Raw genomic sequence first — 10,502 nt, 5'->3', positions numbered from 1 at the left:
ACAAAAAAATTAGCCAAGCATGGTGGCACACGCCTGTAGTCCCAGCTACTGGGAAGGCTGAGGCAGGAGAATTGCTTGAAGCCAGGAGGCAGAAGTTGCAGTGAGCCAAGATGGAGCCACTGCACTCCAGCCTGGGTGACAGAGTGAGACTCCGTCTCAAAAAAAAAGAAAGAGAAAGAAAGAAAGAAAGAAAGAAAGAAAGAAAGAAAGAAAGAAAGAAAGAAAGAAAGAAAGAAAGAAAGAAAGAAAGAAAGAAAGAAAGAAAGAAAGAAAGAAAGAAAGAAAGAAAGAAAGAAAGAAAGAAAGAAAGAAAGAAAGAAAGAAAGAAAGAAAAAAGAAAGAAAGAAAGAAAGAAAAAAGAAAGAAAGAAAGAAAGAAAGAAAGAAAGAAAGAAAGAAAGAAAGAAAGAAAGAAAGAAAGAAAGAAAGAAAGAAAGAAAGAAGGAAGGAAGGAAGGAAGGAAGGAAGGAAGGAAGGAAGGAAGGAAGGAAGGAAGGAAGGAAGGAAGGAAGGGGGAGGGAGGGAGGAAGGAAGGAAGGAAGGAAGGAAGGAAGGAAGGAAGGAAGGAAGGAAGGAAGGAAGGAAGGAAGGAAGGAAGGGGAAGGGAAGGAAGGAGGGAAGGAAGGAAGGAAGGAAGGAAGGAAGGAAGGAAGGAAGGAAGGAAGGAAGGAAGGAAGGAAGGAAGGAAGGGAGGAGAAAAATAGAAAAGGAAAAAAATTAACCATTTGAAAGTATAATACAATTGATTAACATAAAATCAACCATTTGAAAGTACAGTGCAATTGATTAATATAAAATTAACCATTTGAAAGTATATAATTGGTTAATATAAAATTAACCATTTGAAAATGGTATTTAGTACACTCACAATGTTGTACAACCACCACCTCTATCTAGTTCCAAATACCTTCATCACTCCCAAAATAAAACCTCATACCCACTAAGCAGCGACTGCCTCTTCCTTCCTCCTGTAGTCCCAGGCAACCAGCAATCTGTGTTCTGCCTTTGTGGATTGTGAATTATGGTATCACGAGCATTGGTGTGCATGGGTCTCTTTCAGTACCTGTTTTTGGTTCTTTTGAGTATGTATTTGGAGTGGAATTGCTGGGTCACATGATAATCCTATGTTTAATTTTTTGAGGAGCTGCCAAACAGTTGTCCACACTGGCTGCACCCTTTTACATTATCACCAGCAGCATAGGAGGGTTCCAATTTCTCCAGATTCATGCCAACACTTGCTATTGTGTGTGTGTGTGAGAGAGTGTGTGTGTGTCTGAGTGTGTGTGTGTTCATACTATTGGAAGGGAAGTGGGATGTCATTGTGGTTTTAACTTGCATTTCCCTAATGTCTAATGATGTTGAGCATCTTTTCATGCAATTATTGGCCACTTGCATACCCGCTTTGGAGAAATGTCAATTCAAGACCTTTGCCCATTTTTAAAAATGATTGTTTGTCTTTTCTGTTGTTGAATTGTAAGCGTTCTTTATATATTTGGGATACTAGACATCTACCAGAAAGATGATTTGCAAATATTACCCCCCTTCTGGGGGTTGTCTTTTTACTTTCTTGACAGTGTTTTTTGATGCCCCAAAGTTTTTCATCTTGAAGTCCACTATGTCTATGTCTCCTTAGTTGCTGGTGTGCCTTTGGTGTCCCCCGGGCTGATATTTAAACCCTGGCCCTCTGGCAGCAGATCGAGGTCACTCCTGGTATAACCCAGCAGCCACTGACAGGGCCACAGCGGGAGCTTGTGCCTGATGAACACTGAGCAGTGGGTCATGAGGCCTGGGGGTTCCGGGGCCAGGGACTGGGTGAACAGACAGTCCCAGGCAAGGGATTGGGGCTCCCACGGCTGTTTCTTCCTTCTCAGCTGGAGGATGGGAAGTGGGGTGGTCCCCATTCTAGAACCTTCTATGAGGCTGCACAGGAGGGGCTTGGAAAGGCACTGCTCTTAAAAGAGAGCAAATCAGGTATAACTCCCAATGCTATCCCTCCCCCCTTCCCCCTCCCCATAATAGGCCCCGGTGTGTGATGATGGGTGCTGACGAGTTGATGGGTACAGCACACCAACATGGCACAAGTATGCATATGTAACAAACCTGCACATTGTGCACATGTACCCTAGAACTTAAAGTACAATAAAAAAATATATATATATATTCAAACAGAAAAAAAAAGGGCAAATCTCCAAACAGAACCTTAGAGGCAGGGAACTGGGGGCAACCATGTGGGATGCAGGTGACAGCAAGATAAAGGAGAGAAGGGACAAGGTGGGGGAGAAAGAGAGGAATGTCTTGGGCTGAGAAAGGGACTTGAACAGATGTTGGAAAAATAACTGCTTTTCCCAACACTCAAGCACAGACTCAAAGGCCTATCTGGGAGAAATAATAGAGCACGGGCAGCTTAGGGCTCCAGCCTGTGGCCCCCAGGGCACCCTGGCGACATGTGGAGGGAGGACTTGTCTTGAGCAGCTGCAGGCTCAGATATAGGGATAAAGAGCACGTCTGGATCATCTACCAGGTGCCAGGTGTCTCCACATACATCATCTCCTTTAACCTGCTCAGCTTATTCCCTGTGGAATAAGTATTTATCTCCTGTACTTTACAGGTGAGTAAACTGAGACTCAGAGCTAAAATAACTTGCCAAAGGCCCTGTTATATATAAGGGACGGATTCAGACCAAGATTTGGACTCCTCTGACCCATAGCCTTGGATTCTTTCTGCTACAACAGAGTCACAGACAAATCAACAGTGACCCTCAGTGAATCCTAGAAGTTATTTAAAAGCAGGGACAACCTCCACGTACAATTGGCTTAGAAAGTCGCGTTACTGAGGCCAGTCATGGTGACTCAAGCCTGTAATCCCAGCACTTTTGGAGGCCGAGGCAGGCAGATCACCTGAGGTCAGGAGTTTGAGACCAACCTAGCCAACATGGTGAAACCCCATCTGTACTAAAAACACAAAAAAATTAGCCAGGTGTGGTGGTGCGAGCCTGGTATCCCAGCTACTTGGGAGGCTGAGGCAGGAAAATTGCTTGAACCTGGCAGGCGAAGGTTTCAGTGAGCCAAGATTGTGCCACTGCACTCCAACCCAGGCGACAGAGCATAACTCCATCTCAGAAAGAAAAAAAAAAAAAAGATAGCCTCGTTACTCAAAGTGTGATCTGTGGACCAGCTGCACTGTGTGCCCTGGGAGCTGGTTAGAAATGCAGAGTCAGGCCAGGTGCGGTGGCTCACGCCTGTAATCCGAGCACTTTGGGAGACAAGGTGGGCAGATCACGAAGTCAGGAGATGCAGACCATCCTAGCTACCATGGTGAAACTCCGTCTCTACTAAAAATACAAAACATTAGCCGGGTGCAGTGGCGTGGGCCTGTAGTCCCAGCTACTCACGACTCGGGAGGCTGAGGCAGGAGAACTGCGCAAACCCAGGAGGCGGAGCTTGCAGTGAGCCGAGATAGCGCCACTGCACTCCAGCCTGGGCGTCAGAGTGAGACTCCGTCTCAAAAAAAAAAAAAAAGAAAAAGAAAAAAGTGCAGAATCAGGTCCATGCTAGGTCAACTGAATAAGCAACTACATTTAACAAGATCCCTTGGTGATACATGTGCGTACACATTTTAGGAAGCATGCATCTATGGGGTGTCATTTTAGACTTTTAAGAACTTTTGTTTTTAGAAATAAAGATAATAATAACAGTGATCATCATAATTGAGCTTTGCATCCTGATCCATCCACAGACTACTCCAGACTTTCAAAAATATCATCTGAAGAGAAGAGCTTATAAAGTGCTTTGCTTATCAGCCAATGGCTGATCTCAGTACCTCTGGCAAGACAAAATGTTCTGCTCTTCCAACGAGATCAATATTACACTTCTGGTACTGTATTTATTTAGTTATCATTTCTGACATGTATTACATAAAATGCCCCTCTTCTTTCTGCTATCACTGGTTTATTTGAATTTCTGTCTTACATTGACCCTAAACCACGTGGAAGCTTATGCAACAACCCAAATGGCATCTCCTCCAAAGTCCTCTCTGCCCCCTGCAGTGGCCTTGGCTCCCTGCCCTCATCCCACAGGCATGACAGCTGTGTGCAGCCTCTGATTCCCTAGGCAACTTTGGGATCCAGCACTGGCTTAATCCTTGATGCTTTCTATTCTTTGAGGATTTTCTGGACTTGATGAAGCTCCTTTTCAGACCCTTGTTCTCAGCTTTGCAGGGCTTAGAGACTCATAGAGAGAAGAGGTGCCTGGCTCAGAATCTAAGCAGGAAATACTAAACAGCATCTTCCTCTCATATCTAGATGGGGAATAGGGTGGGCCAGCTGGTAGGTCAGGACCAACCATGGGATCAGCTCTGCCTCTTATTAGGTGACATTGAGTAAATTATTCATTCTCTCTGAGCCTTTCTGGCCTCATCTATAAAATAAGGATATGATGCCAGCTTCAGAGGGTTAAATTAGGTAATGCAAGTAAAATACTGGACACTATTCCTTGTATGGACTGAATGTTCATGCTCTGCCTCCAAATTCTTATGTCGAAATCCTAACCTCCAAAATGATGGTATTAAACAGTGGGATCTTTGGGAGGTGATTAGGTCACGAGGGTGGAGCGCTTATGAATGACATTAGTGCATTTATAAGAAGAGATCCCAGAGAGCTTTCCTGCACCTTCCATCTCGTAAGAACATAGGGGCAAAGAAGACATATGAACCAGGATGTAGTCCCTCATCAGACACCAAATCTGCCGGCGTCCTCATCTTGGACTTCACAGTCTCCAGAACTGTGAAAAATAAATGTTTGTCGTTTAAGCCACCCCATCTATGGTGTTTCTGTTATAGTACCCAACCTAAACCTATGTCTGGCACATACAGATATTAAATAAAAGGAGCATGTATTTTCATCAGAGAGCAAATCACTGAGGATCATGTCAACAAATACCATGAATCTCTCAACTTTTAAAAACAAAACAATTTAAAAAAAATGTTAGTGTGCTTCCTGCATAAAATTCAACAAAGGACAACTGAAAAAAATAAAAAAATAAATGACTCCTGTAAACAGTTGATGCAATTTCTAACACATGACATCAGCAGTGTTGGCAAATAGCAGTGCACTAACCAAATTCACCCATGACATAGCTGTATATTTTAATGATCCACAAACTGAGAATGAATTTTACATTGTTAAAGAATTGTTTATATATGAATATATATGTGAAGCAGAGACCATATGTGGACAACGAAGGCTAAATTACTATCTTTCCATTGAGGAAAATTATTGCTGACTCCAAGTTAGAGAATAAACATAGGAAGGGCCCATCCATATCACAGGCACACATGTTGGGAGCCTTTATGGATAACGTTGTTTAGTCTTCACACTAACCCCATGAGATACCATTTTATAGCAGATGAGAACAACTGAGCCTAAGGAAGTGTAAATAACTCGATCAGGGTCACAAAACTAAGGACCTGCTGAGCCTGGATTGAGTATCAGTGCTCTAAACAAATTACCTTATTATATGTCTTCTGAATTGATTCTACCAAGAATCAAAACCTAGAAAGGAATATCCACAAATGCCAAGGGGCCACTCTACACACGGAAGGAGATCCAAACCTGTGGCCTTGTCAGGGAGGCTGAGGTCAGGCAGGTCCAGAGTGAAAATGGTCTGTCTGGGTCAAGGCAGGAGTTAAGAGCAGGGAGAGAACTGGGGGCTGCTGCCAGTGTGCGCTGCCCTGGTGCTGGCTGGGGCACGTGTTGGGATGCTGGAAGACAAATAGGGTCTGGGGAGTAGGCTTTGCAGCTTACTTCCTCAACCCCATTGATCTCAACTCAATTATCATTGGTGGGGCCCCACCCACATGCTAGATGTGGTCCCAAGTGCTATGAGAATGCCAAGATGAGGAAGATCTACTCCCTGCCCTTCAAGGTCAAGCTAGTGGCTGGAGAACAGGCTGCAGAGATCAGGCCTGTGCATCACACGCTACAGCTCAAATGTGATAGAAGAAGCATAGGCGAGTCCATTGGGGTCTCCGTTTTCTCTTTTCTCTCTCTCTCTATCCCTTCTTTCTTTCCTTCCTCCTTTTCTCCCTGTCTCCCTCCCTTCCTTCTTTCCTTCCTTCATCTCTCTGGTATTTTCTGAGCATGATCAAAAGCCAGGTGCTGTGCTTGGTATAAAAGGAAACATAAAGAAGCAGCAGGCACATTCTTCATCCTCACAAGCTCGTGAGATGGTGAGGAGAAGCATGGAGCAAAAGTCCACAACAGCATGGCAGAGGCATGTGCGGGCATCAGGGAAGTTGGAGGGGCTGGCAGATGGGGAGGCCCTCCAACAGAGCTTTCCAGGCACAGTCAATAAGACTTTACCAACAAGGTTCCATCTGACCTGGATCTTAAAGTGGCACAGTCAGAGCAAGCACTCAAAAAATGCAAATGTACTGAGGCAACAGCCAACTCTGTGCAGAGTCATTGCAAACAGTTCTGCAGGGTGCTCACCACACAAAGGGGACAATGAGTAAGGGCAAAACCCAGCCCACCCTCTTGTGATCAAATTGTGTGCCCTGGTGGGTGCAGCGCTGCACCTGCCCAAAGCAAGTGGGACTTTTTTTCTCTGAAAATAGCCACCGCATCCCAAGTTGTGCCCCACCCAGCAGATGCACCTTTTCCTAAATGCCTAAAGAATTTATAGAAGCCAGCAATGCTCAGACTGTCTGACTGAGGATTTAGAGGGAGCCAAGCCTAAAGGGTCTGGAGAAATAAGGCATCTTACCTTTAAAGCACACAAAAAAGACAAAGCAAGCATTGCTCCCTCTGTTTTACGGATGAGAAGGCTGAGACTCCAGGAGGCAAACCAACCTGTTCAAGGCCCCACGGTTTGTTAGTGGCATCACTCAGAGAACCCTTACTCGTGGCAGTCCTCCCTCCCAGCCCTGCAGCCTCTGAGGGGGTTCCTAGAAATACAGGAAACAGGACAGGGGGAGCTGACTCCAGGGCTCTGTCCTCAGCATCACAAACAATGACTGGGCCACAAGATGGTGTCATGTCTTTATGACTCCTTGGAAACTCAAATTCCTTGGGGTCGGAAGACTTCCAAGCTCTTTATAAACAGCAGTCATAGTATTTACGACTAGACTCAACACAGGCCTGATGAAAATAACAATAGCAGCAAGAGCAGCAACACATTGTGGTAATTTTCTAGTCAACTTCTATTTTCTAATGTAGTGCTACATGTTAAGGTCTTTTGTATCCTTGTAAGTGAGGAGTTAGAAAAAGAGAGTATAAGGGAAGGGGGTAATGTTTATTGGAGAGACGGGGGAAAGGGAAAAAAGAGAGGGACACCTACATTAAGAATTCCCAGAGTGTCTGGGCGCGGTGACTCACATCTGTAATCCCGGCACTTTGGGAGGCCGAGATGGATCACTTGAGGTCAGCATTTCTAGAGTGGAGCGGCGTAGAGTGCTGGGAACGTCACATAATGTGATTGAGGAGACTTTTCTTTATGTAGATACAGACACGTGTAAAAATGCATTGAGCTCTCCACTGAAGATTTGTGCACGCTGCATCAGTCATGCAAAAGAGAAAGGTCCCTGCCATGTGCCTTTCTACCATAGGCCGTTTCACGCATTGTCTGATCCCATCGCCATGCTCTCCTGTGTGGAATGATTGACAGCTTCACAGAGGAGGGGACTCAGTTCTGCCACTTGAACACACAAGCTCAGACAGTCTGCTGGAAAATCCACTTCTTTACCTGAAATTGATTCAAGTGAAGTTCCATTCCATGGAATCATCTGTCCACCATTAGTCACAATGGAGGGGGTACATCAGCCTCTGTCACCTTCCTCCCCGTCCCTGCCTCGCCTGCTCATCATGCTAATTGATGTGGATGCCATTGTCTGCTCATGAATGGGTTGACAGGAGGGTGCACTCCATCCAGAGAGTCTTCACGTCCCACTTCTCCCTGCGCCAGCTGCTTGAACACATCATGGAAGGACGGGCAGGGCCCCTTCTTCCTGCTTCCTGTAAAATACTCCATTGCACACCTTTGTTAAGCTGTCATAAAACTATTCAAAAACCCTAGCTGGAAGGCTGGAGCAGGCCCTACTGTTTCCATGCTACTTAAAATGAGATAATTCACTCTTAAACCTGGAAAACCACTGTGTGTGTTGTGTGTGTGTGTTGCATGTGTGTGTATTTTGTGTGTGTGTGTGAGAGAGAGAGAAAATGAGATCATTCACTTCAACCTGGAAAACCACTGTGTGTGTTGTGTGTTGTGTGTGTGTGTATTTTGTGTGTGTGTGAGAGAGAGAGAGAGAGAAAATGAGATCATTCAGTCTTAAACCTGCAAAACCACTGTGTGTGTTGTGTGTTGCGTGTGTGTGTGTGTGTGTGAGAGAGAGAGAGAAGAGAGAGAGGAGAGAGAGAGGTTAATGCAAAAAGCAAACACCCCAAATACCTTTTTGTTGTTGTTGTTGTTGTTGTTTTTTAGATGGAGTTTTGCTCTTGTTGCCCAGGCTGGAGTGCAATGGCATCATATCTGCTCACCGCAACCTCCACCTCCCGGGTTCAAGCAATTCTCCTGCCTCAGCCTCCTGAGTAGCTGGGATTACAGGCATGCACCACCACGTCCAGCTAATTTTGTATTTTTAGTAGAGACAGGGTTTCTCCATGTTGGCCATGGCTGGTCTCAAACTCCTGACCTCAGGTAATCTGCCTGCCTCGGCCTCCCAAAGTGTAGGGATTACAGGCGTGAGCCACTGCACCCGGCCCCAAATCCCTTTTATCTTAGAGACTGCCTGGTTGTTTTTTCTGCCGAGCTGTTGGTCTGGTCAAAGGACATGGACAAATGTGTATTCATTTAAAATGCTCCTCAAGTGGCTAATCTGTGCAGGGGTTTGGAAGAATTGGTACAATAAGTGCAGAAATTAGAGCAGGACTGCGTGTCATTCATCAGCCCCTGCCTGTGCCCACTTCAGCCTCATTGTGGTTGGTAATACCATGTTTGTTGAACCGAGCAAGGAAAAGCTAAAAAACAATCCATCTCAACTGTGTTCTCCTAGAGATCAATCCAGGCATGCTCACATCTAATCGAGTCAAATCCCAGCCACCAAGTAATTACTGAGCTGCTATTATGGACTAGAACATATTGTCTTCAGTTGTTTCCTACTTCATTCAACAGGCATTAGCTATTAAGCTCCTGTATCTGTTGGAAACTATGTTGGCTATGGGGCAGCCAGTCACGAAGGGGTAAAACAGGAAGCTTCACCTCGAATAACCCTAGAAAAGGACAGACACGCAACCTGATAAATATAAGAGTGTGCTCACTTTCCTGGCATGTGCAAAGTGCAGAGAAGCATTTTGGCTGGGGGCATTTGGAAGGCAGACAGATACGTTACAACAAAGTAATCTCACTGCAAGTCCAGAAGTTCAAGAGAGGAAAAGGAAGAAAACAGGTATTGGCTAAACTCCTCTGTGTTCTTGGAACTGAGTTAGGGGTTATCCACACAATGCCTGTCGCTCTTCGAAAGACCCTTGTAAAGAAAGGGATTTTGCTCCTTCTGCAGATAAGGAGACGGAGGCTCAGATAGGTGAAAATGACTGTTCAGGGTCGTAGAATTAGAATGTAGCAGATCCAGGAGTTGGATTACAATTTTCCTGACACAGGCAGAGGGGGCAGAAGGTGGACAGGGGTGGTGGGGCTGGGGAGGCTGGCTGGGTAGTACATTCTACAAAGAGTTTGCACTTTGTCCTTCAGGCAGGATTGCAACTTGACAGCACGGGGGCCAAATTTGGATCCTCATGAGTCTTAAAAAGCAAAGAGGAGAAGTATAGAAGGCAAATTCTAGAACAAGTGCCTGGTCTGTAACCACAGTTCCACCTCCCACCAGTTGTGTGATGTGGGGCAAGTTACTGAACTTCTCTGGTCCTCATTTATCTCTTCTGCAAAATGGAGATATTCACGAAAATCTGTCTCCCAGGACTGTCTCGAGGGTTGCATGGGTCACACATGCCGCCCCACATTGAGAAATGCTGGAATATAGGAAGTGCATAAAAAATTCTAACCATTCTGATACAGCACCTAGCACAGTCTCTGGGAACTAAGAAGTGCTTAATAAATGACTATTATTCTTATAATACATTTTATCAAAACTTACCTAATATCTTGAATAATTAGTTAACCTCTTTCACAATAAGGCAAAGCAGGGTGTATTTATTATCCATTGATCCCATCTTCAAGCAGGGACATTGGGTTATAAACTGAGTACATGGCCAGGTGAGGTGGCTCATGCTTGTGATCCCAGCATTTAGGGAGACCAAGGCAGGAGGATAGCTTGAGACCAGGAGTTTAAGATCAGCCTGGATGATATAGGGAGACCCCATCTCTATAAAAAAATAAAAAAATAGCAGTGTGGTGGCGCACACCTGTGGTCCTAGTTATTGAGGAAGCTAAAGCAGGAGGATTGTTTCAGGGAGATTGTGTCAATGGATATTGAAGAGGTATGGTGAGTATTACA

At 45.0% G+C, this 10,502-nt stretch overlaps 1 protein-coding gene across 1 annotated transcript in view; it reads left to right on the top strand.

Moving 5' to 3' along the window:
- Nucleotides 1-3,468: 3,468 nt before the first annotated feature.
- ST3GAL1 (ST3 beta-galactoside alpha-2,3-sialyltransferase 1) overlaps nucleotides 3,469-10,502 on the top strand; it is a 145,703-nt gene continuing 138,669 nt past the window's right edge. The window contains 2 exon segments of the mRNA NM_001261634.1: nucleotides 3,469-3,497; nucleotides 10,301-10,306. The gene's annotated coding sequence lies outside the window, so the exon portion shown is untranslated.

The sequence above is a fragment of the Macaca mulatta genome, chromosome 8 (genome assembly GCF_049350105.2).
Source record: "Macaca mulatta isolate MMU2019108-1 chromosome 8, T2T-MMU8v2.0, whole genome shotgun sequence".
Lineage (NCBI taxonomy): Eukaryota > Metazoa > Chordata > Mammalia > Primates > Cercopithecidae > Macaca > Macaca mulatta.
The sequence above is the reverse complement of the archived record's forward strand: the minus strand, read 5'-3'. Positions and strand labels throughout refer to the sequence as shown.